Below are 24484 nucleotides of genomic sequence, written 5' to 3' on the forward strand. Positions count from 1 at the left end.
TTTTTGGCATGTCAAAAGGCCAGATGTTTTTTATTTGAGAGCAAATTGACACGTTAAATTACATTGTGCAAACAGTAAAGCCAGCCACGAGTAAACAGGCGACGAGGATTCATTGAATTTTATGGGTCGCAATAATGTTTATGTAATTTAACAAATTTATGCTTCATGTCAGCTTTACCGCAAGAGTTATTCATTCCAAAAGGAAAAACAACTTACATTACAGCCCCCATATTATTCTGCCTCGGAGCCAATCAAAAGCAAAACAAGCTTTAACATGACAATTGCATAGGGGCATGCGTACGCCTGCACACGATAACATATATCACGCAAGTTAAACAGACTCTGCGGATATTGCTCGATTTGTGTTTTTTTTAATTCTAATTTGATTACTTTTCTATCATCCAGCCAGAATGCAAACAATGGGGGAAGACTTCTGCCGTGCCAAGTATTGCTCCAGCGTTAGCAATACAGATCCAGGCTCCGCGCGGTGCTTTCAGAAGGTCATGTTGATTTTTACCATAATGCATTTTCCAGGTCCCTGGGAACCTACAGCAGATTTAGCAGGAATCCTCTATGAATCAGGCTGTCTTCACTCTCCAGTGAAGTGTATACCTAGCCCGAATTGCGCTGGCAATGAACCATGCATTAATATTACAAACTCTTCTGGCTATTTAAATGCAAAATCACATCAGACTTCAGGGCAAGCAAGCGGAGTCGAGCAGGCTTGCTCTGCGCTGGCAGGGTTTATCACATCAGTCTCATTAATGCAGTTTAACACCTTGGGTGCTCCGGGACACGCAGGGCGGCTCAGCGAAAGGTCACGCCGCGGCGGAGCGGCGGGCGATGCTCCCGCGGGAGAGAGCTGCCGCGCCGCCGGGGCTGGGCCGGGGTGCCGGGCTGCCAGCCTGGCGTGGGTTAAAGGAGGGAAGTTCTCTTCTTTAGAGCAATGAGGCGTGCTAAGCTAATAAGACCTCTAAACTGGCATCGATAACAAATGGCTTTCCACCAACACACAGCAATTATCAATAGCAGCCGCCGCTGGAGGGGCTGGATCCGGCCAGGCTCTCGCGCAGATGGGACGGCACGCGGTGATATTTGCTGGCAGCTCCGAGAGAAACCCCGGAGAGCAAAGGCAAGGCATCTTCCCACACGCAGCGGGTCCGGCCACGGCCTCGCTGGAGCCCTCCCAGCGGCGATGGCCACCGGGGACGGTCTGCAGCCCGTCTCTGCTCCGCAGCCGGGGGCTCTGCTTCCTCGGGTCTCCCCGCGATGGAGCTCCCCCGGGGATGGGGAGCGTGTGGGGGAGCTGGGGCCAGCCGGGAGGTCCAGGGCCCCAAGTCAAGTCCAAGGAGAGACCTCCAGCGCGCCCTCCTTATAACGCCGCCTTAAACGCCATGCAACTCAAGCACGCCAGCTAGGAGCGGGCTCCAGCAAACAAGCAGGAAAAACTTTCTTAGAGGATTTTTCACCCTACAAAGTATTGACACACTTCTGAATAGAAATGGTGAAAAGCCGCTGGCCGGGTGAAAGCGCTCCTGGGCGGAGAAGTGCCGTCTCCCAGCGTCCTTCTGCACGGGAAGGGCCTGGTTTGATTTCCCGTGGCTCCGAGCGGCTGCGGGATGCAGCTGCAGAAAGATGCTGCGAGAGGCATAGACGGGAGCTCCCAGCCCGGAGCAGTCCGGGTGCCCAGCGCCCGGGCAGGGGGGCTGCAGCCCCCTCAGCCGCCACGGGGCTCGGTGGAGCTGGCTGGGAGGAAACCAGGGCGATGCTGGATGGTCACGGCACGCTCGTCCCCCATCCCCTGCCCTGCCAGACCTCTCGGGTCAGTCCTACCCGAGAAAAAGCTGTAGGTCCCGGTGCTGCAGCCCGAGGACCTCCAGCTGCTCCTCTGTGCTTTGTTGTCCCCCGGAGCAAGGTGATGCCTTCGGGCTGCCCCAAAACCCCAAGGGGGGATGCTAGGGGAAGCTCAGATTTTGTCAGTTTAAGAAAAAGAAGCACCAATCCCCAAACCGATGTTGTTCGTGTTGCAAATTTCTGGTCTGTCTCCTCTCCGCTCAGGGCACCGGGACGGTGCCGGCAGCCACCAGCACTGCCTGCGGGACAGGCCCTCGTCGGCAGGGAACTGAGCTGCGACTAATTTCTGTGTCTAAATGGCATTTAATACAGTCTTGAAGGAGATCTGTACACAGGACGTGAAGAGGGAACTAAGGGTTATTGCTGTCAATATAATTAATTTCAAGCTAATTTGAGCATCTGATTAAGTTCAGCATTACCATAAAAACTAAACTGCTATTTAAAACCAGAGAGGGGTTTATTAAATAAGTGCTGGAATGCAACAGAAAGCAAAATGAAGGTAATAAAGTCACTTAAAGTAATAAAATTAAGTGAATGCTAGAGATATCCTTTGATGGATCTTTCCTTTACCCTTCCCCAGGATGGAGATCTTCCTTCTTCAGCTGTATTTTCTATACAGCCTTCTGAATTTCTTACGGGTCTTTCTAAATCTTCATAGAAACAAAATACATGGGAAAAAAAGGTCAATACAATCATTTTTCTTTGGAAAAGGAGGAGAAAACGCCAAGGAGGAGAGGTGGCTGTTAGCCAAGCTCATCACCTCGCCGGAGCTGTGCGCTTGCACAAGGTCACGGGCAGCTCGGCCAGCCGGGAACGCTGCCCGGGGCAGGAGCGTGCTTGGGAAAGGGGAAGAGGGGTCCCCCCCGCGGGGTGCTGGTTTGGGGTGCTTCCTTCATCGCCTTCCTGCGTGTAATAAAACACTAGTCCAGTTAGACAACTGGTGGTGAAAACCCTACGGGGTTTCTACTACTGTGCCAGAGCTGCCCAAGACAACTTACCCTTCTCCTCTAGGTTCATATGTCATCCGGAGAAAACACTTATTTACTCTGAAGGCCACAGAGGCCTTAAAATACAAAGCCCGAGATAACACTGATAGGATCACACAGACATCCAAATTAATTTATACTGCTGTCCTAAGCAGAAGTGACTCACTGATAGCGGAGGAGCACTGTCCCTCGGTTAAACAAGGGCCTCGGCAGGGATGCTGTGGCGATGGGTCACGGCGGAGGATGAGCTGGTGCTCGCCGTCCCCTCGCTGTCCCCTGCTCCCAGAGCTCCGGGCACGGCCTCGGGACAGGGATGGCGAAGGAAAATGAAGGAGGTGCATGCTGAGGTCCTGCCCTGCCCACGCTGGGCTCAGGATGAACCAAGGGTGGAGGTGCAAGTAGCCGTGGTCCTCGGTGCTGAGCCCTCCGTCCACACGCTCACCGCTTTGCAACACGCATCGTTCAGCCAGCTCTGTGGTCTTTGCTGCTTCTGGGTCAAAACCAGATGTGTGAACACGAAGAGGGTTGGTTAAAACCTCCAAAACCTCCAAGGGGAAGGTGGTCAGCGGAAATTTCCAAACCTTCTTTACTTCTGGCAAAGGCAGACCCAAGGAATAGGGATGTTTCAAGCCAGAGCTGGGAGAGGAGGGTGTGAACAGCCCTGGAAACACAGGGAGGAGTGACCTGGGGGGCTCTGCACCTCTGCAGACCATGGCCCGGAGTCTGGAGAGCAGGGCAAGGGCAGCTGGGGTTTACTTCTTCACCTGGAGAGGGACCTGAAGCCGTGACATTGCCCTGAATGGCAAATGGCAGCTCAATAGCTCAGCAGAGATGGCTCTTGGACACCTCCCTTTAACGACAAAACGTGGGGACACGGGGCCGACAGTGAAACTGTGCGAACGGTGGGGCGGCGGGCACCCAGAAACGGCCTCGCACGCAACGCACCCCCCCGGTCTGCATCAAGATAACTCGTAGGAGACTTCATCCAGAGCCCACTAAGTCCATTAAGGCTTTTCCCGCTCCTCACCGGGGCCCCAGTCCGCCTCGGGAGATTGCCCACGCTCGAGCTGGTGACCAGACCCAGAGGAGACACAAGCCGACATCACCATTTGATGTAGTTTCAGTAAATATTGAATGCCATCCCCAGCTTCCCCGCCCAAGATTTCCATTCAGCACCAGGGTTTGCTGGTAACTTCTATTGCAAGGCTGAGCACAATTTAGATTATAAAATATAACCACAGGCTATTTCCTTAATTGATTTCTTTTGTTTCATTCTATTCCTCAAAGATTTGTCAACATTAATTTTTATATGCTTAACATTTTGCAAATACTGGCCAACTTTTTAAAATTAATGAGTTGAGATGGAGATTGAATACCTTCCCTCCCCTACAACTGCAGCGGGGAGCGAACACAGGATGATAGTAAAACGTGTTATCAGCATTTAATTTGTAAAATTGGAGTTATTAAAAAGTGAATCTGCCAGCAGCCACTGGCACCTGTATTAACACTGCTGAACGTTATTCTTGCTGCTATTCTAGGTGAGGTCTTCCTCTTTGCATTTCGCAAACCAAAAAGCACCGCGTGTCCCACACTAACTTCAGTGATTTCAGCTGAAGTTAGGAGACTCGTGGGTTTCCCAGGGTTCAAGTCAACAAATCGGCAACAAATCGTATTCATAGTAAATTCCTGGGAAGAAGTCATTTTTTTAAGCACGGCGAACTCCTAAAGGCTGTGCCCTTTAATGACGTACAGCGTGTCAGCCGTGATAAAGCGTCAGCAACTAAAACTAACAGGACCGGTGCCAAATCCTCCTAAGAGCCTCCTCCCAAAGAACACACGGGTTTGATGTTAGGAGCAGACCATGTGTTTATACGACTCGCTCCGAAAATACATTTTTGAGATAGCTTATATTAAAGTGCAATTACAGGTTAAGTAACAAATTGGCTTACTGCCTAATATAGAGAAACACACTGTGACAATCAGATAACGCTGGAATTAAACAAGATGGCAACAGCTACTGCGAAAGGAGTTGGAGCAAGGAGCCCGCTGCTGCCAGCGATGCCTTCATCCCGGGGAAGGTGGATGGGGCCGGTGGGGCTCTGCCGTCACCCAGCCGCTCAGACGCAAAACAACGAGGACCTTTGAAACCCTACATCAAAATAATACAGTATAATATCCAGGAAAAAAAGGCTCCTCTCCACCCGTCAAGCCCAAGCTCTCGTGCAGCAGAGAGATCCCGGCTGTCACCAAGGAAACCGGAGCTTGCTGGAGCGATCTCCAGCCCCGGCTGCCTGCCGTTGCCTCCAGGGACGGGTGTTTTAGCAGTCGAGTGGCACTCCACCGGCCTCCCGTGCCTGCTCCTTGCGACAGGGACACCACTCCATCCCCAGCGCGCGTGGTAGGACACTTGCGAGCGGCTCCTCCGCAGCAGCTTTCCACCTTCTCGCCGCGAGCCCGCTGCGACGTAGTCCCAGCACTTCACCCTCTGACTTTGCATGCACAGCGGCGGGTTTGAAGGAGCTGTTACCGCTCGGGAAGGAGCTCCAAGGGCCATCGTGAGGACTTCTGCGCACAGAGTCCTGCCCAGCGACGCGCACGCAGTGCTGGAGAGGGACAGATGAACGTCTCGGTGCCGCGGTGTGGACCCGGGGTTGCGCACACCTTGAGCTCTGCATCTGCTCCGGTCCCTCCTGCACCGAAGGGAACTGGGAAAGGTGCAGGGAAAGGGGACAACTGCGCACGGCAGCTTCCCCGCCTGGCTTGCACCAGGCTGCAGGCAGGGACAGCAAATCCACGGGGGCGGTTGAGAGAGCCAGCGGCATGGGGCAGGACTTCCCAGCCTGGAAAGGAGATGGGGGGGGGTTACGAGGGAGGTCTGCAAGCTCCGGATGACATGGAGATAGCAAACAGAGATGAGCAATTACCCATGCTAGCGAACAGGGACATCCCTCCACCTCATCCTGAAAGATTTACCTGTTTCTTCACCCTCAAGGTGGAAACTCATAGTGGCTGGTGCAGCACAGCCACCATTCTCCTCCACAGTGCTTCACCTCCTGGAGAAGGATCAGCAAGGCCACCCACCCCAAGATACGGACTCTTACGGGTCCTGCAGAGGCTTTAGCATCACTGAGGACCAATGGTACCACCTAGTCCAGCTCCCACGTTGCACAGGACAAAGACCTTTACCCAGGATTCACCCTCATGGCATGGAAAATCTCCCGTTCCTCCACCGCAAGAGGTGGTTTGAGAAGCTACGGAGGGGAAAGGCTTGCAGAGCCTCCACAGGCTTGGCTCAGGAGATTTTCACAGTGCCCATCTCGATCAAACTCTCTGCGAAACCACCCCTACGAGGGCGAGCAGGGGCTGGGGTGAGGAGCAGCTGAGGGGCTCTGCACCAGCAAACCCGTTAAAAACGTGCCGCTCTCGCCTGCGCCATAATTGCATTTATCCGTTCCCATTTTGGAAACAACAGGGAAGTTAGCAAAAGCAGAATACTTAAGCACAGCTAGTTCTCCGCGATATAATTCTCTTTAATCTTTTAAGCATTTGACAGTATTTGCTTGAAAGAAGGAGCAACAAGTACATAATTATTGCGCTAATTAAGCTGCCAAAACACAAGCATGCTGCAAGAGCACCTTTGAAACAGTGAGCTCTCGATTCATTAGCATCTGCTGTAAGCTTATTAATCACCTAACAGGCAATTAGCAAGCTGTTACTGTTTGAGACTAGTATGTAAATAAATTCTTGGGTTAATTTCTTCCTCTGATAATAAAGAAAACATTATGAAAATTAGCTAAGCGACAATGTAAATGATCTTGACTGTTAATTATATGATGGTGTTACATATGCGGCCGCCGTACACCAGATAAGGGATGCACCTCTCACTTTGCGTACTGTTTTAAAAATAAAATTGTTGACATAGGTAATAGGGAGGCTTTCTGCACTAGAGTCGCAGATGTTTGCCTTTAGCTAACCAAAACGAACCGTCGAACGCCTGACACTGCAAAATTAGCAACTGGGTTTATTTGCAGCAATCGCCAGCGCTGCGACGCCTTGCGCAGAGCCCTGGCTGCAGCTCTCCGGCGGTGCTGGAGGGCTCGAGCCCTCTGCCCTCCACCGGCGAGTCAGGGGTCCCCCAAAAATCATCACTGTGGGCCCTGCTTCCGAGCAGCCCTCCCCTGCCGGGGCTGAACCGACGGCTGTGCGCGGCGCACGGCCGTGCGGCAGAAGTAGGGGCGGCAGGGGTGCGGGCAGGGGTGCGGGCAGGCGGAGGTGGGGGCAGGCAGGCACACCGTCGGTGCAGGGACGCTCGCGGTCGGGCGGCAGCACCGTAGGCTGGCACCGCTCACAGCTTGCCCCGGGGCTGGACATCCAGCGCTGCATGCGGATGAAAGTTAATAAAATCACCCAAAACAGCGCCCTGCCTGCACAGCACTGACCACCGCTGCAGACAAGAGAAGAGACTCCTATTCACCCTCTTTCCTTGCAGAAGGACGTGTTTTTGTGGCCCAGACAAGATGATTTGCCTGTGAAGCCATTGATTATCTCTGCAAATCCAGGCTGATGGCATTGACCTGTTATTCATTATTTACCTGGGCAACAAATTGTAAGGCTGTATTTCACGTGGCACCGGCCTTCACAGAGCGCTCTGCCGTCGGTCACCCGCAGAACAAAATAATCCTGTGGCAGGGGTCTGGCAAAACGGGGCAATTACTGAAGTGCTGACGGACCCTGCAAGCTGCGAGCAGAGGCACCGCAGCGGCCTCTGCCAGGGAGTCCCGCCCTGGGCTGAGAGCCCACGGGGATGCGGGCAGCGGAGCCGTGCCCCGCGCCAATGCCCCAGAGCCGTCCCCTCGCTCGGTGCCACCACACAGACCAAACCACCACGACCACGCCACACCGTGGGGGCCGGGAAGGACGTTTCCCTACTGTCACCTTCCATTGACAAAACCATATTCTGCTACGAGCTCGGCTTTACAGCTTTCTCTCCCCAAAAAACCTCCCAGCTCCTTTAAGCATGCTCCAGCGAAGCAGAAAACTAATTACAGTGAACTGCGCGCCTGTTCGAGTGAGGAATTACCAGCAGCAGAGGTTACTTAATAATCTTATTAATTTAAACTATTTTATCACCATCTTTTGCCCCATAATTATGCGTACAAAATGCACACAGAATATTTCGCAATTAAAAGCTTGGAAAAAAAGTTGAAGATTAAGGGCGAGATGAAGCGCTTTCATGCAGCTCCGGCGTCTCTGGGAAGAGGAGTGCCGCAGCCCCTGGGCAGCCCCGGTGCTCCTGCCCGCTCCCTGCCTGCTCACCGGGTGCTCGCTGCCAGGCTCATCGGGTGCCACAGCTCCCCGTGAGCAACGCACGGACACCGAAACGTGCTCCCGCCTCTGCAGAGAGCGCGCGTGGCTGCTGCGCTTCGACGGATAACACGGGGACCCCCGGGCAAGGCGGTGGCAACCTGGCAGGGACACCGAGCCTCGCTGGTGGCACGTGCCGAGCCACCACCGCCGCCCCGCCAGCAGCTCTTTGCGATCAGCACTTGCCAAAGAGGCGATGCTACGTGGCCGCTCTGACCCAGCGCGGCGCGGCGGCGAAGGGCACGCCGGAAAGCGTGCGAACCTCTCGGGGAGGAAGATCTGAGAGCACCAAGCGCACAGAGAGCTCTGGCGTCAGAGCTCGGGGCAGGCGCCCGCTCAGGCAGGTCTCTGAGCCCCTCACACGGGCTCCCGAGCTGCTCGGGGTCTGCTGCACCTAGTACCTTTTAGCAAAGAAAAGTATTTCTTACTCCCCATGGTTATTTTTTTCTCTGGCTGTTTTGAAGGAAGGCAGGATAGCCAGGTAGAAAGCAAGCAGGCAGCATTTATATAGGGAATTGCTCTTCTGCTTTTTGGTGACAGCCGCGATAGAAATGAGCTTCCCTGGGATGGTCTGTTCCGAGAGAGCGTCGGGACCTGCTGCGTTTAAAGCGTGGTTGCGCATCCGCTACAACTGAGCCTAGCCGCACACGAGGAGCTCGCGAGGACGTGGGCAGAGCTGCTGTGCAAGTCCCCTGGGACTGGTTCATATTGCAAAGCCGGGCTGTTGCACGGGTGCCCTGTCCCTCGCACCAGCACGTCACCTCCTGCAGAGGCTGCGGTGCCCGGCTTCGCCCGGGCCGGGGGCTGCGTGCTGCGGGAGCCGCAGCTCTGCCAAAAATCCAGGCAATGCGAGACCTGTGTCCCGCTGGCACAGCGGGGACCTGCTGCTCCGCCGGGCTTCACCCCTCGCTCGCCCAGAGGCACCCACCTGGCTCCTGGGCGTGGGTCTCACCCCCCACCCGGGGCAGCACCCACCTTCCCCTGGCAGGTTTGGTCCTGCAAATGTCCCGGAGCATTTTCCCCCATCTGTTACCACTGGTCACGAGTCTCCCCTTGGCCGGCCTTCTGGCGTTTCTTCTGCTGTTGGATGCTGGAGGAGACAAAGAATCCAAATGTATTGATTTCTGAGCTCGCTTTAACTTGAAAACAAAAGCCATAAGCAGTGTGGTTCCAAAATATCATTTTCCACTTCCAGAAGCAGATGCTGGAGCTTTAGAACAACTGCACAAACCCGAGAAGACAAGGAGGGAATGGCTTGTAAATGGCTTTTTAGTACAAACTGTGTTTCAGTTTTATGGGCAATGGCTGGAGATCCCTTTAGAGTGATGTGCTAAGAGGTTATTTTGGATCCAGCTTAGAGACTGCAGCAGTTTGGCCCATTAAAAAGTAAATTTTTCATGTCAAGAAACAATCTCTTGCAGATGGAGTGCTCATCTGTGAAAAAGGGAAAAAAAACCCAAAACTAGGTCAGGAAAGCAGCGTGCGGCTCGGCGCGCTCGCAGCGCAGGGCTCCTGGGGAGGCTGTTCGGATCGTTCCTGGGTCCCTTCTCCCTGTCCCAGGTGTGGAGGGACGCCCGTCCCGAGGCGCCTTTGGCCGTGTTTCTGAGCGGCCGCCTCCACCCGACGGGGACTCGCAGCGGCCGCCGGACCCCGCTGGCAGCCGCCTCGGCCACGGATCCCAGCCCACCGCAAGTGCAAACCATTTGTGGTTATTCAGCCTGAATCACATCGAGGTCTTGGTCTCCCACTAGCAATTTAGCTGGCTGGATACCGCTGCTGCGTTATACACCAGATGTTTGTGGAAGGGCCCAGGGACAGATGTGCCTTCAGCCTCGACTGAAACCAAAAAAAGTTGCCGTTTCCCTCCATAAATCCCAGCTTTCCTCGGTTTGGTTTGATCCCAGACAGCTCCTCTCGGGCCGTTTGTTGGTTTTGCTTGGCGCTTCCCTCTGTTCAAACACAGATAATGGCCCCGGGTGCTCTGAGCGCGGGCGAGCGGGACGCCACCGGCATCCCCACACATCACCTGCGTTAAAGAGATACAGCGTGCGACAGCAAATGCTGTTTCCTTTGAATTCACCTTAACTGAAATAACACGTTTAAATAAAAAAGCCCTCATAAACCCGGCATTGTTTTTTAAACTCATTGGTACTGAAATTTTAATTCCGGACAACACCAGTGAAGAGCCGTGGCAGTTGTAATCGAAAGCAAAAGTCAACATCTGAAACTGTTCACTGAAAATATGCTAATTTTTTTTTTTTTTAATGAAAATTGTAGACTTTTTATTTCCAAGATCAAAAGACTTCCTTTTGGAAGACTTTTCTCTCTCTCTCCAGATGAGCCATTGCAGACCCAGCACCTACCAGCTCTCCCTGCCTCGTGCAAACGAAACCCTCCATTGCAGCTTCGTTGCCTGCACACCCTTTAATACCACAGCCAAAGGCACCCGGAAAAATCAGAGGGCACCGTAGAGCTGGGCACGGTGCCGGAGCACCCGAGCCAGCCCGGCCGAGGACAAGGCAGCCCCGGCAGGGCCACGAGCTCCCGGCCTGCCCGGCTGCTGCTGCAAACCATCAATTTTTATTAGACTTGTATTTCTGGGGCAGAGGCAGGAGTCCTGGCTAGGAGATGCCAGAGCTGCAGGTTAAATGCTAAACACCGGGCTACAAACCAGGCGGGACTAACGGTGTCTGCATGCTCATCTCTGCTCATCCTCGGAGGCGGGCTGTGGATGCTCCTGCTCCTCCGACCGGCAGAGCCCGCACGCCGGGGAACGGCTGCCCCGCTTCAGCTTTTGGGAGGAATAGCAGGAAACCATCTGCCACGATGTTTCACCAAAACGACGGTGAGGAGGAGGAGGAGCACGGGGGTTGGTGCTCGGGTTTGTCAGCCCACGCCGGATGGGTTGTTCCAGCACAGCATCCTTTTTGTACATCTACGCTCTCCGGGCAGGGATGCAATGAGCCGACCCGCCGCTCCCCAGGGCCACGCGCACCCCTGGGCTAACGAAACGTCCCCGTCTCCGCAGGCACCCCCTCATCGCCGCAGCCAGAGGAGACCGGGAAGCACCGGGGAGCGGGTGAAACGCAGCAGCCTGGAGGACAAGGGAAGAAAAGGGCTTAACGGATGGGTTTGCCAGCATTTCCAGAAACACCAGAGCATCGATCACGGTGATGAAGTTGTTATGCAGCAGGAGGAGTAGCATGGAAGTGTCGGTCACGGCTGTGCGGTGACGCACCCTGCTCAGTGCTCCCGGGATGTCCAGCGGGAGGGACGAGCAGGGTGCGGGTGCTGGGGTTTCCTCCCGGAGCTCTGCGGGTCCCGGGCAGAGGGAGAGCCGTGCTGCAGACAGCCGCTGGTGAGCCGGGGCTCCTGCTGCTTGGGAAAGAAATGTGCTTTTCAGAAGGAAGATTTCTTTTTTTTTTTTTTTTTGAGTTTTTGAAATAAAATTCCTCTCGTAGCACACTCCAAAAGGAGGCCAAAGCCACCGCACAGCCTGGGTGCGATCATGTTCCTGATGAAGCCCGGAGCAAAGCTCAGCTGAGCGGCTGGCCCCAAAGGTCAGGCCCGCGGCCGTCCTGCCTTATAAATCCTGCACAAGGAAACATTCCCCCTCCAATACAATTTAAAGTTCCTCATGTGCAGAACTTGGATTTCAGAAGCTTTGGGGTTCGGCAAATATAAATCCTGGGCTGAGATGTAGCATTTTGGAAGCCCTCACCAATGCTGACCGGCTCCTCAGCATTTTATACATGAATTTTTTTGCAATCCACTGTGGCCTTAATTTCAAGCAAGTTTACATGGGATGACCCTACCGTAGCCTGCCAAAGGACTAACGCGACCCCTCCGCTCCCTGTGCGCTTGGGTGCCAGCAAGGATGCCAGGGCCATGGGTGGGTCCTGGGAGAGGGAAGAGCCTGCAGGAGGGCACGGGGAGCTCGGGCTCCCGCAGCCCCGTCCCGCACCTTTGTGGCCCCCCCCCGAAGCTGAAATAACACTTTGTAGATCTCGCCGCGTTGCACAAATCATTCCAGAAATGAACAGAAATTTTCCAGCGGAGACATTGTATAAAAAGTTGGGGTTTAGTCTTCTGAGGTGTTGTCATGACCTATTATTACTATTATCTCTTACAACTGAATCATTATCTCTTATAACTCCGCCCCGCTCTGACGGAGGTCGCTGATGCACAGCTCCTTAGCGATGCTTCCTACATCCAGAGCGCTCTGCCGGGAAAACGCCGAGGCACTGCATCCCTTTTCATTTTTTTCCTCCGGGAGGTAGTTTTGTCTTGGAAATCTCCTTAAGGAAAGTAGATTTTATACACGCTGAAGTCTCTAAACAACCTGCCGTAACCAATGCAAGAGGGTATCAGAATTACACCATTCGCCCCAAATTAAATAGCCACGTCTCGATGGCCCTGTTAGCACACAGCCTCGCTGATAGCATGGCGAAGGGTTTAGCCACGGGGCTATTGATCCATTAAATATTTCGCTGCTGAGTCACGGGAGGGCAGCCAAGCCAAACTGTTTGCCCAGTTTGAGGCAGGGATTACTTTGGAACAAATCGACAGGGGAGGAAAATTCCTTCGCTGGCAGCGATAAAACTTCCATCCGCTCAGCGTTCGGAGTCCGCGTGTCTCTCACGTCATTTCTGCTGGTGACACCGTCTGACAGAGGGACCGCGACGTGCGGAGGGTGCAAACGGGAGCCGTGCTGGGGAGACCGCCCGGATCGATGGCGGGAAGACGGCCCCGTGGCTGTTAAAGCTGACCTTGTCCGGAGCCCCTTCCGCGGGCACGAAGGCCACAGCGAAGCAAACGGCTGCCTAATGACTGGGGACGGCGCGCAGCCAGGGCGGGAGGCCAACATCCCACCCGCAAAGAGATGCCCGGGGGCTGCGCGGCTGCTGCGCGGCGCGGGGCTCCCTGCGGGGCCGCAGAAGGCAGGCATGAAGGCGGGGAGCAGGGCTGAAGGCGGGGAGCAGGGCTGAGGAGGAGGAGGAAGGGCTGGCTGGGAGCCTTCCCCGGCTCAGGGGATGCAGGGAGAAGGGTTGGCGGGGAGGGCTGCTGCACCGCAAACCGGGGGTAACCCTGCCCGGGGTGGGGGGGGTGCGGGGCCGGATCCTGCGGCGGGGCTCGCCGGGGGCTCGGCCGGCTCGGGCAGCCCCGTCCCCCCGCGCCGGGAGAGGGACTCTCCTACCCCCGTGTGGCTGCGGCCGGCCGTGCACCCGCCCGGGCCAGCCCCGCGCCTCCGCCCACGCGAGACCCGCCCGCGGGGGACGCGGGGGCAGCGCGCCCCGCTGCCGCCCGCCAGCATCGCTGCGCTGGGGGGGGAACCGGCCCCCACGCGGGGCGACGGCCCCGGGAACCCTCATCCCACCCGGCGCGGAGGACGGCCCCGGCTCGCCTCCGCGGGGCTGCCGCGGGTGGGAAGTTTTCCCGCCGGCTGAACCGCAGATTCCTGCCGCGTCCCCAGCCGGCAGCTCCTTCTCTGAACGTGCCCGCTCTCGGCGTTACCAAGCGCTGCTCCGCTCACGCGTGCCCGCTCCGTGGGACACGGCCGCTCGGGGTGACAGGGGGGTGGCCGCCCGTGCCGTGTCACCTCCCTCGTCTCGCTTCGCTGTCTTCCTTCTTTCTGCACAGCACGCAGGCACCGAGCGGACGGCGGTCCTGGCCCAGGCTGCCTGCAGAGCCTCATCTGCGGGGCCCTGGGGAACGGGGCCAGACCTCGCACCGGCTCGTCTCATTTCGTCAAGCCTCCTCTCAAGACTTCCCTCCCAAAAGCTAAGCGCGATGCAGGTCGTGGCCGCGGCCGGTCCCCGCTGAGGTTCCCCACCCAGGCACGCGATGACAGATGCGTTTTTGATCCGCGCTGGCCCGATGCTGATGGAGCCAGCGTCCCCCCCCTGCAGCAGCATCCCTCACGCTGCCCGGGGAAGGGCCGACCCAGCTCCCGCTCTGCTGGCATGGACGAGGATAGCTCGGCATTTTTCTCCCAGCTTCAATCTCAACCAAAGGACTGCCCAAAATTTTACGGTGCGTCTGATCTGGCTCAACAGCATGATCCAGCGGTGTCCAGAACAAGCCTTTGGGTATATTTTTTCTGCAGGACTGCCTGGCTTTCTTCCAGCTCTGGGAAAATTTGAGCAATTTCAGGTTAGCTAGATGTTACACGAGCTCACCTCGTCGGCTTTAGAAACCCATCAGTCTTTGGCGAGATAACGAGGACCAGTCTCTGACATCTCTTCCAAGATCTAGTGATACTCCAAGCTGCTCTAAGCTCCCGTTCTGATTTTTCAGGCAGGCGGCTGACGACTTCAAAGGCACCAGTCCTCATCTGTTAGAAAATAGCCCCGACTGCCTGAAAGCACCTGCCCTCGAGCAGGGGTGCTGCCCACCCGCCCGGGCTCGGCAGGGTGTTCCCCTCACAGCTGAGCATCGCCCGGGCAGAGGCACGGGACAGATCGGGGATTTTCCAGGGGCTGCCTTTGGGATGAGAGGTCAAGCCAAGGTTTTAACCACCTTCCCAGGGCTGGTAAACTTCCAGGTCTCTTAACAGCAGAAGAGGGTTTGCTTTGATTTCCCCATCCCTGTGGATTTGTGCGCAGGAGATGCAGGCACAAACGTTTCGGGGATGAAACTCTCTCTGACTGCTGCAGAAATAAACATTTTGCCCTGAAACAGAGTGTTTCGGCAGGACAACCGCAGCTATTCCGAAGCCTTCCCTGGGGCCGGGAAGCGGAGCACGAGGTCCCGCATCGTCGGGGCTCCCCGGGCAGAGCCAGCAGCAGGTCTCTCTGTGCCGCTCCTGATCTCCGTCTACGCTTGAACACCACGCAGAGAGGGAAGAAATACTGTCACGGTGACTCCTTGGGGATTTTACCTCGGACGCCCCAGACGGAGCCTAGTTTGCTGACTGAACACGGCGTGGAGATGGAGTGCAGGAACACAGATGACGACGGTACCTAACCAGAGAGGGACTGACCGTTTTCAGCAGATTACCTCTGTTATGAGCCTAGCCATAAAAATCACCTCGCAAGTGAATTTAGCTTTTCTCTTCTCCATGCCCAATCAATTAGCACATGAGAAATACCAGGCCCATTAGGGCAAACTGATGCCAGGGGAGTTATGTCATCTGCTATAGAAATGATTGCTTAATATACCAGTTGGCTCAAAGGAACTCTTACCCATTGCACAAGCCCCTAAAATCGATAGCAACAGTCAAACTATATTGTTTCAAACAAGAACACTGCTGGGTAGCTAAGTAAGCTCAATATCAGCGTTTGCGATCTCAGACACTTACTGGGCTATAAATAATAGAGAGGAACAACAGCAATGGAGGACATTTCTAACCAGGAGAAAGGGTTGGGTCGAGTCATTACAGGAGGGCCGCAAGTGCCGTGCGGCGGGTGCAGGAGAGGAAGAGCTCAGAGCGAAGCTTCCCACATTAGTCCTCTGCAGCTACATCTCAGCAAAATGAGCCCAGCTGCGGCCCTCGGCTCTGCTCCTGCTGGCAGGGGACACGGCAATGCTCACACCGCGTAGAGGTGCGGGCCAGGACACCGTAGGGTTACCAGACACATGTGCACACGCGTGTCCGTGCGTGCGACTGCAGGCGTGTGCTGCAAGGAGTAGGCAGAGCAACCTCTGCAGACCCCCATGATCTCTGGGAGCCCTTGGAAAGTAACCTCCGTTGCACCAAGATCCCACCTGATCTCACTCTGCTGTTGCACCCCTTACGCTGGAAGAGAAAGACACCGTTTTCCATTGCTTTAAAATATACTTAATAAAGTAGAAAGCAGCAAGTAGCAATTACTAAGTGTGAACTCGAGGATCTCGGCGTGCTGTCGTTCTTGGTACTCTATAGCCAGAGTCTAGCAAAACACCCCAACTCCTGTTCCCATTACCTCCTCCCATTTCCCGTACGGATCTTCACCCTCTTGTTGGATGCAGAGGGAAGGGAGGAAAGCCCAGAGGAAAGGCGGGGAGCTGGTAGAGGTCGGACCTAAAGCCAGAGCCCGCCTGGCCAGCCACGTGCGCTGGGCGTCCACCACCAACCGTCCCAGGGCAGCAGGAGACATCGACTGCACCAGAGAGACGTTTCACTGCGTGTAGAGAAATATCTGAAAGAGAAGAGAAGAGAAAAAGCTCCTCTGCCTTGCCCTGGGGACGGGGCTTCACATTATAAGCGCAGGACAAAGCACTCTTGATATTAGGTCTGCCAGAGGATTTGAATAGGATTGGCCTGGGCTAACAAACTGTGATCAAAGCTAATCTCTGATTAGCTATACTGAGGAGATTTAATTTAGTTTAAAGCCTTACCTGAAATGCAGAACTGGGTATTATTGCATATCTGACTGAGTCTGCTGTTGTAAAGCTGAAGTATTTATAGTAGAATTAAAACCTCTCTGAAAGCAATCATCCAAGGAAGCAGCAAAATTGATTGCAGCGTTACTGGTTCCAAACATTCAAAAATCATGAGTCAGTCCCCAAAATGTCACAAGATTTTAAAATGTAATATATTTTGTCGTATTTTTATTTAGTTTGAGAGACTAGCGTTCATCTTTTCAAGCCATGAAGACTGAAATCTGACTCTCTTCCCAGGAAGCGGAGATTTTCACCTAACACAATGCCAGGAGCTGGAGGTTTAACAAAAGCCACTAATTATTTTGCTGCTCCCGTGAGAGGGACCGAGGTGGCGGTGGCCAGCCGCAGCCCTTGAACCCCGCAGGAAAACCCGGGAGGAGGCTGACGCCCTGCAAAGCTGCAGAGTCTTTTGAACGGGTCCTGGTTTGATGCCCACGATGCCTTTCCAGGTGGTTGCAGGCATCTTTCCGGAGAACCGCGACTCGGGAGAGCGTTTTCCCACAATTCGGAAAGCCTCCCCCGGCACCGAGGGCTGGTGCAGAGCTCAGCCCTCCCCTCCAGAGCGGGCACGGATCCTGCCCCCGCCTGCTCCGGCCCCTGCCAGCAGCATCTCCTCCCGGGGAGCCCTTCCCCGGGACGCGGCCCAGCCCTGAGCTCCCCTCTCGCTCCCGTCCCTCCCTCCGTGCCAGGGCAGCGATGCTGGAGGGATGCACGGGGCAGCATGGCAAGCGGGTCCGGATCTGGCCGCCTTCCCGTGCACAGGCTGGGCCGCAGGCAGGGCCGGGGCGGGCGGCTTCCCCCCCGAGACCTCTCCTGGTCCTCCAGCTCCCCGCCGACGCTCGGCTCCTCCTGCCCCTGCCCGCTCGGCTCCTGACAACGACAAACCTCTCCCATTTCTCCCTCTCTCTTCCAGACCGTGACATGTTTGTCTGTAGGGCGTGAAGAGATGATGCTGACACAGTGGCGAAGAATCCCAGATGGGAGCGTGCCATGCAATCTGACGGCCGGAGCCCTAGGCTTGACCTTGGCAGGGAGGTGCGGAGCGCCGACGGCTTCCCGTGCCAGCACCTCTCCGAGACGTGGTTTCCCGAAGATGACAAGGGTGGGCGACCGGGAGGATCTCCATATCCACTCCCGGACTCCTTTTGCTGCGTAGCAGGAGCCTGCGAGGACACCGAGGCGTTACACGCGGTGACGCTGCCTGCCCTCGGAGCAGCTCCACGCACGCTTCCACGCCGCCGGCTGCGCCGCAGGACGCAGTCCTGCTAACCTGCGCCAGCGCAAAACCCGTGTACAGCCGTGTCGGCGCGTACGCCGCTCAGCAGCAGCAACAGCTGCAGATTTGCCTTGGCTTGTAAACACGCTTCTCCCTGACAGGGCTGACGGTGCGATCGCTCTGCCCCGTGCCGCAGGCTCCTGCCTCGCCAGCTGCAATTCAAAGAGATCCCTGCTGGGCAGAATGGTATCGTAACCAAGCAGGAGTCAGTCCCGTTTGGCACGTGCCCGACCGTCAGCGGCGGTGCCGGAACAGCTTTCCCATAGCTAGCAGCCTTTGGGGTCAGCTAATCGCGGCACCCACGCACCAAGCCGCATTTGTGGGGAGAGCCGGGGGTCCGCGGGGCTTCCTGCAGCCCGGAGCCCGCAGCGGCCGCAGCGGCTCCTTCGTGCTGCCCGGGGCAGCATCCCCGTGCTAGCAATAGCAGAAATTTCATCTGAATTAGGCCAGTACCCCCTGCTCTGCTTCCTCGCTGCTCTGTGCCGCGTATTTCAGACACCGAGCGGTTTTGTGGGTCGGAGACCTGCCCCGGCCGGCCGGGCTGCACGGGGGTCCCGGGGTGCTGGAAAGCGGGGAGGGGTGACTGCTGGAAAAGCAGACCTCCGCGAGCATCATTTCCTTGGGAAATCAGAGTAAAGGGAAAAAATAACCCTAAGCTAACTAATTCCTATTAGAAATGAGATTCTCTCGCTCTCCTCATCTCCTGCAAGCGTTCTTGATTAGCTAATAAATGATTAATCGTGCCAAGAAAAGCCGACTCCTTCGTCTCCTGCTTTCATCCACCAGCTGCCTCCAGGGGATTTCAAATGTCACGGGCAGATGAAGCGGCCTCCCCGGGACCCCACGAGCCCCTCACCACGCGAATCGCCCAGGAGGAGAGGCTGCACCCAGCCCGGGGCCAGGAGCGTGCCGCCCATCCCTCCCTCTGCACCTTCATCCTCTACCTTAACACCTGCGAGCGCATCCTCTGCCTCCTCTAAATGCTCTGTAATTTACCTACGAGGAAACCACATGCGGTGATGCCACAGAAAGCAGCAGGCACGTCTCTGGAATCCGTCGCTCCTGACAAGTACTCTATTTTAATGCTCCTAACAGCAATTTTTATTCTAACAGTATGTGAAGGCACTTAGATTTCTATGCAGTTTTTACTTTTTAATCTCATATACTTCTTGCTGGTGTCAAAGTGTCACCATTTAATAGTCTTACTGGAAAAAAGAGTGTTTCAGATCTTGTTCTATAGTCCACATTGTGAATACATTAGAGAACCACTGAATGATTTAAGAGGAATTTTTATACCTCTGAACATGGAGGGAAGGCTAACGTGGGAGTGCACGAGGGGCCCAGCCTCATCGCTAGCTGCTAAAAAGCTGGGCAGCGTTTTCTGCTCCAGGCTCCCCGAAGGCAGCGGGGTTTTGGGTGGGAAAAGCACTGCTGGCACCTCCTCCCTCCCCAGAAAGGCCCAGGGATGCCGCCTCATGTGGGCCACTCCAATTTAACTCTCCCAAGCAATTTTTCCCCTGATGAGCATTTCATTTCACGGGCACTTAACACCAGGAAAGCTGACACCCGGTGCCGGAGGTTGCGGTGCAGCAAAGGAAAGCACGCTCGCTCCGTGAAGCAAGGCCAGTTACCATCGGAGTTTCCCCGGGTAGTAGGGAGAGCAATTCCCCGTGGATAACGGGATGTCCCTGGCAGCAGCGGGCAGGCGCAGGCGCGGGATGCCGAATCTCACCCGTTTCTGGCCGGCGTTGGTTGCACCGCTGCCGGAGCAGGGTCCGGCGATGCCGCTTTTCATCCCCGCACCGTTTCGCCCTGCAGCCTTCCTGCCCCATCAGCCTTCTTCACCCCCCAGGTCCCAGGCGCGGCCGTCTCGGGGTGCTTTAAAAGAGGCTCCCGAGGCACCTCTGATAATGAGAACGGGAGACGGCAACGTGGTTTCTGTGAGATCAAAGCGCTCCCTCCCAAGCTGTACATGCCCTCAGCAATATAATCATCCTGACAACCCCATCAATATGTATTCCAGCTCCACCAATTCCACCCAATTAGTTCACTAATCTCTCCCCGCCCAGGCACCGTGCAATGGCTGGGCAAAAACGCAGACCGCAGCCTCCACCGCGCCGGCAGAGCCGGCGGCAGCCCGCGTGCCGGTACCTGGCTCCCACTGCCGCGGGGACAGGGCTGCAGGGAAGCCAGGCATTTTTTATTATTATTGTTATTATTATTATTATTATTATTACTACTACTACTACTATTATTACTATTACTATTACTGTTATTACGGGTATCTGTAAAGATCATTTGCAGCCTGTCTATTCACCTCAGCAGGATTCTGCATGAAACTTGCTGAGGGCTGGCGTGCTCGGTGGGACTCTGCCTTTGGGGATTTTCGTATTCATTCAGGCCTTACCCAGGGTCTGGCATCCTCGCCCTCCCCATGCAGACCGGGATTTGCAGATGCTGCCCACGGCAGAGGCCAGACCCAGGCAGCACCGACGGCTGCTCCGGACCAGCGCAGCGCCCGGCCGGGGCGTCCCAGTGAACAGTTCCTGGTTTCCCATGGTCTCCACTGGGGATGCAGGGGCTGAACCCCAAATGCAGGGCAGAGCCTGGGGAGCAGGGAGCCCCTGAGCCCCCGATACTTGCCCAACAGCGAGCGGGGCTGCCAGCGCGCCGCCCAGCGCTTTCCTGCCGCCAAGGGCCGTGCCTGGGGGAACACAGCCCAGACCCCGTGGCCCCTCACCGGCACCCCGGGGCGGCTCCGCGGCAGCGGTGGGCGATGGCTTCCTCGTCCAGCTCTTGCCCGGAGCCCCGGGGGACCGTGTGCCGCTCTCGCTCCCCACCCAAGGCACCAGCGGCTCCCAGTGCTTTTGCGGGGCTCCGTCCTCCTCCTGCTGCTGAGCGAAGGTTGTCACCCTGGGGTCTGGAGCGCTAATTGTGGAAAGAAAAGGGAGGCAGAATAAAGCCCATTACTTTAGCCAGGGGATTTACAAGGCATCGTTTGCCACGGGTTAGCTTTGGCTGCCATAATGATCCAGCTCCTGAGATTACCTGTCAAGCCTCTGTGAATTTTAAATAAAAGGTAAAAGGGTTTAAGTCGAACACGACACCTCTGTGCATACAGAAATAGCTCAGCTCCTGCTTTCCTACAGAGGCAGGTACGCTCCAGACCCCGGATCGACACCGAGCAAAGCTACAAATCAAGGGCCAGACGTGATTGCAAACATATTCTTCGCTCTTTCCTTTCTTCTGCTACAAAGGAGATTGGAGGCGCACATGGGCTTTGCTTACATCTCATTTCAAACAAAATACACACGCATAAATAACGCCGGCTGACAGCTCGCAGGCTTTCTGATCGCGCCGCGGAGGAAGACGTCTGATTAGCAGCACTTCTGCGGCGACAGCCCCGCCGGTGCTGCGTGGGGGGTGCTTGCCCCCGGCCGGGCAGGGGCGCGGGGCGGCCGGTGCGGGGGCCGGTGCTCCCGGGGCCTCCCCGGGGCCGCGCTGCCGTCGCCCCGGCCCCGCAGCAGCCCCTGCCCACCCTGCCGGGCCCTTGCAAAAGGAGGGCGAGCAGCAGCGCTGGCGCTGGGACGCGCCGGCTTTGGGGAGGGGGCTCGCACCTTGCGAGGACACGAGGCCGCCTCCGGCAGCTTCCTCCATCTCAAATCCCACTGGAAGATGCCGGGGCTGTGGTTTTAACACGCAACGCGCAGAAATCGGTACCGACGCGACTCTGCACCCAAGCATGTGTGCGAGAAGTCTAGTTTAAAAAAAAGCAAAATATCTTCTGGATCCAGTGAGGACCGCACGGTTTGCTGCCTATACCCTTTTCCATTGCCAAAACTTGGCATTTCATTGAAAACCAGTGGCATTTAAAACAAAAAACCAAAACCAAAACCAAAACCCAGGCAGAATATCCTAGTCAAGTGATAACACAACTAAAGCAGACTGACAAATATTTTACAGTGTTATTACATTAAAAAACTGTGATAAAAAATGCGCGGATCCCAAAGTGAAGTTTGCACTGCACAGGTGAAGCAAGCGCCCGTCGCAAAGCTGCCGCGGAGCACACAGCCGGCCGTGCCTCTCAAACCTATAATTTCATTTGGGTATAATTTCACCCTTTTCTAAAAGCTGTTGTTACCCCCGCCCCATCAAAGTGGTGATCTCCAACAGAGATGCAAGGAACACAGCGTCCACGTTGCGGTGGCTTTAATTATTTTTAGAATTGATCTCTTCTTAAGTAGAATGATTTTATTTGATTTTTTTAACAATAGTCCTTAGAGCACATTGAGGTCCTGCCCATCTAAAGGGGCAGGGGTACTGTCAATGCACCGGGGCTGCGGTGGCGGGAGAGACCCAGGCCCATGGGAACCCCCCGGACCGGAGCTGCCGCCCTGTAGGGATGTTTCCCATACGGAAATTACCCAAAGGCTCCTAATTCACCCAGATGTGGCCGCTTCCCAGCGAAGCCAGCACAGCGCATCCCTTACAGGGGACAACTTTCGGGTCTGGAGTGGCTCCCTGGAGCGATCCCGAACCACTGCCGGCAGCGTGCGGAGGCAAAGCGAAGGCTTTTTTTTTTTTTTTTTCCTCTAAACACACTCCAGGAAACGGATCTGTTATTTCAGCTGGAGTTCCCCCAAAACTCAAATCATTGCAGCCCAAGGCGAGTGCTCAGCCTGCACCGTCCCACTTCGGCGGAGCAATAACAAACCGAAAGCCGGCTCCGGCGGTGAATCTCACGCCGCTCACACCGACCGAGAGCCTTTGGGAGCCCCGGTCCTCGGGGTAACAGGTACCGGGGGGCTGTGCCAGCAGGCCACGCTCGGCGTCTGCATTGCGAGCTCCAGCAAAGCGGGTCATCGAGCGCGATGGAGATGTGCTCCTCTCCGGAGCGATGCTCACCCCAGGGTGGAGAAGCGCATTTGCATTTCCCTGTATTAATGCAGGCATCCCGCTGGAAGATGTAGCTGTCTTTTTAATGCACCTATGTTTGAAGCCTGAATACATAATCTCTCTATTACATGTATACTTTACACATATATAGTCATACAGAAATAGTGATTTATGCAGCCATATTATATATGCAGGGGCTTGGGATCCTGTTGCACAGTGGGCAACGATTTCGGTTTTCCATAGCTATTTATTTGCGTAGCAGCGACTGCAGATGATTAATAGAGAGCGCTGCGGTCAGGGCGAGCCCACTGCTGAAATACAGCCCCGCTTCCAGAAGCCGCCACAGCATTAATTATTAACTCTGTACAGGAGATTTGCCACTCTCCCAGCACCAGACGCTAAAATAGTTTCCTACATAAAAGAGCATTAAGTGAAAGCTTGGCTAAAGCCGAGCGCTCGGCAAAGTGACGTCCCACTTTCAAGACCTATTGCTCGGCAGGAAAATTTACAATCCTTTAATTCCATTTACAAGGCGGCAACACAAAAGGGAGCTGGAGACGGAGGCTGGAAGCCGAGAGACTGAAGGGGAAGAATAAAATAAACAGGAGTCCAAGGGAGCCAGGATCAGGCCCCCCCTCTGAAATTCAGCCGCTCATTAAATTCCAGCCGGGATTAGAGGCAGGAAAGCGCCGGGTAAAGATTGCGCTATTGTACAACGGGAGGTATATTAAGTTATATAGGTTCCATCTTGTCCCTATTCATGACTAACTGTGTTGTATATATCCGAGCAGCTAAGCGTAATTTGCTTATAAATAATTGACTTCTTGGCGATTAAAATCTCTTGAGGGTCTCTCGGTTTATTCACAACAAGCCGCCTCGGCCTGCCGTGCAAATTAGGCCTTTCAAACCTGTCTCATCTCCAACAGAAATGTTATGAAGAGTGATTTTTTTATCCCCTGTAATAACCTTCAACTAACCTTTAAACTGAAGTGAATAATTTAAATCTTATTTTCATATCAATGGGGGAGTCAAGCCAAGCAATTATCTTTTATCTGTATACTCTGTCGTCAGAGCAAGGCATAATAAAGTTTTCCCCAGTGGGCAGAGCGGAGTAGCGAGAGGAGGAGAGAGCGGGAGCACGATGGGATCTGAAGACATTAATGCAACGATGAATTATTCAGTAATGAGTACAAGATCTGCCATAAAAGATCCGCCAGCGCCCGGTGCATGCCACAAATTGCCGGATGGTCGGCGCAATTAGTGCCGGCGTGGGTGCAGCCCTGCCCGGTGGGTGGCCGGCACCTCCCCGCCCGGGGGAGGCTGGACCGCGCACCCCCACGGGGACGCTGGGGAAAAAAAGGGGGGGGAAAAGGCCAAAAAAAAAAAAAAATCCCCCCCTCCAGCAAAGCCGTCAGGGCTGAAATTCCCCACCGTGCTCATTAAAATTCTGCCGCGCGCGTTTCTCCCCGAGTCCCGCCGGACCGTCCATGATCTTTTTTTTATTAATTCATAAAATATCGCACCCGTGATTGAGGCCGCTGATTACAGGAGCAGACAAACACGAGAGCTGGTGAAATATTGCATGTTTCCTACCCAGCCTCTGCGAGTGAAAACACGGCCGTCGCATGAAATATTAATCCCTTCCCTTGGCCGGGGGCAGAGAGGAGCTGGATGGACGGCCGGCGTCGGCAGAGCGGGGCTGGCGAGCCGTCTGAGAGCCGGGAGAAGCCAGGGAAAAAAGAAA

This window comes from Mycteria americana, chromosome 6 (genome assembly GCF_035582795.1).
Source record: "Mycteria americana isolate JAX WOST 10 ecotype Jacksonville Zoo and Gardens chromosome 6, USCA_MyAme_1.0, whole genome shotgun sequence".
Classification (NCBI taxonomy): Eukaryota; Metazoa; Chordata; class Aves; order Ciconiiformes; family Ciconiidae; genus Mycteria; species Mycteria americana.